Source organism: Poecilia reticulata, linkage group LG10 (assembly GCF_000633615.1).
Source record: "Poecilia reticulata strain Guanapo linkage group LG10, Guppy_female_1.0+MT, whole genome shotgun sequence".
In the NCBI taxonomy this organism is placed as follows: Eukaryota; Metazoa; Chordata; class Actinopteri; order Cyprinodontiformes; family Poeciliidae; genus Poecilia; species Poecilia reticulata.
Window position 1 is genome coordinate 6,281,482 of NC_024340.1, and position 5,320 is coordinate 6,286,801.

The window sequence follows — 5,320 nt, forward strand, 5'->3', positions numbered from 1 at the left end:
AGAAGGGAAGCCAGTAGCCAACCTAGCCTAGACCCATCCCTGCTCTACGGTACCCTGAGAGGCTTTGGGGGATAGGCGACTCGGAGACAAAGACAATCATGGATGACGCGAACGAAGCATCAGGGCTCCAACCAACGTCCGACATGGAGCTGGAGACCAGCGCCGCAAGGACCCAGAGGGAAGAACAGCTTCGCCTCACCCAAACAATGCTACGGCAACTTCCAGTGATGCTGATACTGTTGGGTGACGGGTACGACACCTGGACGATACCATGCCAGCGGATGCTCTACCAGGCCCATCATACTGGAGACCCAAAGGGGTCGCGGATCCTGATGGAAACAGCATTGGAGCATTGACAGACCTACTCCTGCCCCCAGCTCAAGGACAATCACCGGCTGGTGATCGCCCAGTGCCCGGCGAAGGTCGTCAAAAGGACAGAAGTTAAAGAATGGCTGGAGTGGTTCGCCGACCTCCTGGAAGAGTGGCCTGACGGCCAAATACGGCTAATGTACAGTCCGTCAGAGAGATACGACGGCATAGTGAAGATGGCGACGCTAGCTGCCGGCATAGACGGGATCCTGGTGGAACCTTCAACCCGAAAAATGGCCCAAAACGCCGAGTATGATGAAGTCCTGCAGAAAATTGGATTATACAAGAAAAAAAGAGAAGAGTACCAAGCACGGGGCCCGACAGACTCGGAGGTGGCGGAAGCCCCATCCCAACAGACCAGCCGAGGCCCGTCACCCCAGCCGGAACCGCCCCTGATAGATCTGACGGGGGACGACGACGGAAAACGTCAGGACAAACCCCCTGGGCCGTCAGACCAGGGAGCCTCTACCGGAACACCGGTCTGGACTCTTAAAAAGGGGCAGTGGGATAAGGCGATAAAGGAATGGGCCTCCTGGGGTGACCCGAGAAACAGGCACCTGCCGCGGGCTCACAGGACGGAGAAGAAGGCACCAGCTGCCACGCAGCCGCCATCGGGAGACAGCTCGGACGACGAGGAGAGCGACGCGGACAAGGGCAAAAGAGGGACTTATAGCCCCAAGAAAAAGACTCGGAAATCGAACACCCGGAGAAGACCCCGAGAACTGCCCCCGCTGCCAAGTGGAGCTATCAACATCAGACTACAGACTGGGCTCAAGGTGCATCAACTCATCGGAGAACCTTGGGAAATCGAAGGCGATGGGCTGATCGTATTCACTGATAGGAAATACAAAGTCCACAACCGAAAGTTCAGGTCAGAACTTAAACTCCAGGCTGGGGACGAATACCGGAAGGAGCTACACCTGCTGACAGCTACGGGCACTAAGTTGACTGAGAGGGATGTAGTCACAGTGAACGGCTACAACCTGACCTATGGGGAGATTATCCTGGTCCCTATTGACGCTTATAAGAAAGGAGATAACCTCGAAGATTACCGGAAGAAGATGTGGCACGGCTTGGAGCGGGGACTAGTAACCGCCCACAACCGACACATGAGAAGGGTTGTGGTGAGCGTGCAAGGGCTGAGGTCACCGGATCTGCGAGGAGACACCGCTCAGTCGGTCGCAGAAAGAGGGGTGATATCCATAGCCAAAACTAATAGCCACCTCTTCACTTTCTGTGAGGTGGTGATAGTAGTTGACCCCCACCAACATCAACTCCAGACCGAGCAAGGCGTGCGGAAGGCGGCGGAGACGGAGAGACAGTACCGCGCCGAACGCCAACCTCCAGAGACCAATGACCACCCCCGGGGGATCAAGGGAAATGACCTTCCAGATGATGCTCCGGTTGGACCAGCCAAGGTTATTAAGGCGGCGAAAGTAAGATTGAGAACGTACCCAGTCGAACCGGCGAACGGGGCAGCAGAATACATCCGGAAGCTCTCAATTGAACCGGAAGACGAAGGACAACAAAACCATGATGTGGACCGGCCAAAGAAAGGACCGCAGGCGGACGTTGAAGACGGATATACGAGACCAGCAAAGATTCAGCCGTTGAACGCCTCCTGGGATGTACCCCTTCGACAGCCGCAGTACAGCGACGTCAGCGATTCAGGCGAGGAGCAAGGACGACAGGGGGACAAAGTCAGTGCAGCGGAGGGGGAAGAAAGCGATCATGAGAGCACCTTCTCCGACCCAAGACTCCCCCTGGCTAACTACAAGCCGCTCCGAACGGGCCAACATCGAGGAACGAAGAATGAAGTGGAGGTGTATGACATCGAGAGAACCTCCGAAAGACTGGCGAGAGACATAACCTGGGGCCCGGTTCAAGTCAAAGATGGGAGACAGGCGTATGTACCGGAGGTTGGCCAAACCAACTATCAGGTACCACCGGAATGGTCCAGCCGCCTGGAGGACCGAGTCACACTCGGGGTCGAGGCGACCGTTGGTGAGTGGGCCAATATTCTGATGGCGCCCTCCCGTTCCACGCTGGCAGCRTATCATTCCCTGACTTCCAACTTCAGGATTAACTACATCGGAATCATGCACGACGTAATGCTGAGGCGTCTAAAGAAGGCCGCCTTCAAGCATTCCCGAGAAACTCAGCAAAGGCTGGATGAGGTGTCCGCCGACGAGGAAGGGCCACCAGAAGCTTCAGCAGGGCCATCACAATGGAGCCCTGTGGCTCCTGGGAGGGAGCCGGCTCCACCAGTTGCTCCTGGTGCCGGCCAGGACGCTTATGCTGAGCTCAAGAACCTCAGACTGGTGATCAGAAGAAAGAACGGGGACGAAAGCAACAAAGAATATTTGAAGGACGTCTGGCCAACAGTATTGTCTACCACCACCCATGAGGGAGCTAAGAAGCTGTGGCTGACTAGTGTGACTGCGGATCCGATGGTGGGATCAGAATCCGCCCAGAGTAACTACGAGCAGTTGGTGCTGGAGGACGCGGATGACAAAGAATCTCAAGTGAGAAGAGCCAAGGGGCGGCTCGACAAAGGGAGTCGGCTGGAGCCCCTCTGGCACACACTCAAGCACACCATCCCTCCGGCAAGGTATGTGAAAGTACTGCGTGAAGTGACGAAAGGACGAAGGGGAGAAATAGCGTTTGTGAAGATGCCAGTTAAAGGCACCACAACCGCCCAGATGGATGTGGCCGTGAAAGGATTCGACCTGGAGCAGCAGTACTACGAGGAAAGGCGGAAAAAGGAGTCAAGTCAGCCAGTGAAACCGACTAACAAAGCCAATGTGAAGCCACCATCTAACTTCCAGGGCAGACCGCCATCCAACTTTCAGGGAAGGCCATCACCCAACTTCCAAGGTGGACCGCCACCCAATTACCAGGGCAGGCCACCACCCAACTTCCAGAACAGGACGTTTCAGCCAAGACCACAAGGACTGCAGGGGAGACCAAGCAGCCAGCCAGCACCCCCGCACCAGCCGAGAGGAGGCCCCTACCTCTCGGATGAGGAATACAGAAAGTTAAGCCCTGAGCAGAAAACGGCTCTCCGAGTCTCCCGTGAAAATGGGACCGGGGGGCCGCCACAGTAATGACATCCAGGTCGCGGGTCACGTTAGAGAATGCCTACTGGGAGGGAGACGAGATCTACGCGAAGGTGGAAGGAGTGCCCTACCTAGTGGACACCGGAGCAGAGGTGTCAATGACCCGCAAAGACCTAAAAACAACAGGACACCTGAAAGTTCAATTTGCCAACGGAAAAATAGAGAGAATGCCATATGGGACCTGGAAAGGAGTGGTATGGATCAAAGGTCCATACAACCTCCTCACCGTCAGAAACTTGGAAGAAATAAGTAAGAAAAAGTGCAATTATCGTGCTCTCGAACGACGGTTGACAAGTCTAAAAGCCAGATTGGTGAAGGTCGGCCTGACACAGACGGGACCAGAAACGCAAGGCTGGTACAAACCAGTGGATATACCGGCAGTGACAGAGCAGAAAATCGAAGAGAGTGACTTCTCCCCGGCTGGGAGAGAGGAGTTGCTTAAAATCATCGCCTCGGCGGAGGTGGCCAGATTCAAGAACGATTGCGGAGATTTGGGTCAGAGATTTGTGCACCAGATTGAAGGTGGGGTGCACCCTGCTGTTCGACAATACCCCTTGAATCCGGGAGCAGTTGAAGAGATGGACAAAATAGTGAAGGAGCTGAGTTCCCTGGGAATCATCAGAGAGGAACTCAACCCHATCACAAACAGCCCCATTCAAGCGGTTAAGAAACCCGAATCGGCAGGAGGGGGTTGGAGGCCAGTAATCAACTTTAAGGCTCTGAATCGGAGAACGGTGGCAAATAGAGCCAGCCTGATCAACCCACAAGGCACCCTGAAGACACTGCAAGTCAAGAAATTCAAGTCCTGCATCGATCTRGCTAATGGATTTTTCTCTCTCCGCCTCGCGAGGCAGTCCCAGGGTAAGACAGCATTTACCCACAAAGGCAAGAGCTATGTTTGGCAGAGATTACCCCAAGGCTATAAAAATTCACCGAACGTTTTTCAGTCAGCCGTGATGGAAGTACTGGGAGACGTGGGGGCAACTGTGTACATAGATGATGTKTTTATTGCCGATGACACCGAAGAGGAACACCTGGTGAGGTTACAGACAGTGATCGAGAACCTCACCAAGGCAGGCCTAAAACTGAATCTCAAGAAGTGCCAGTTCGGACAATTCCAAGTGAATTACCTGGGGTTCCAAGTCACGTCAGACTTGGGACTCTCGGACGGGTACGGGGACAAGTTGATGGACATTCAGCCCCCTCAGTCAGAGAATGATCTGCAGAAGATATTGGGATTATGTAACTACGTCAGGGACCACGTACCCAACTACCAGAAGTACGCCARACCATTGTATAACTGCCTGAGGAGAAAGGTGGAGGACAAAGACGCAGGGCAGAAGCAATGGGTTTGGACAGCAGCAAACCAACAAGATCTGGAGGAATTAAGAAAAGCAATCCAAGCCGCCGTGAGACTGGAACCGAGGAGTTTGTCGGAACGAATGGTGGCAGAAATCAGCTGTGAAAATGACGATGCTATGATCAAAGTCAGCAACGAGAATGGAGGCCTGGTTACTCTGTGGAGTTACACCCTGACTTCTGTTGAGAAAAAGTACCCACAGGAAGAGAAAGAACTAGCGGTACTAGCTCGATACTGGAGTGTGCTAAAAGACCTGGCACAAGGGCAACCGATCAAAGTCATCACACAGAGCCAAGTCCACAAGTACCTACGCAAAGGCACAGTCGAAAGTACTAAAGCAACAAACACACGATGGGGAAGATGGGAAGACATCTTGCTGGACCCAGAGCTTGAAATCGGGCCAGCACAGCCCCCGGACAAAAGACGACCGCAGGAGGTGTCTGAGATGTCGGGGCAGCCAGAGTGGACACTC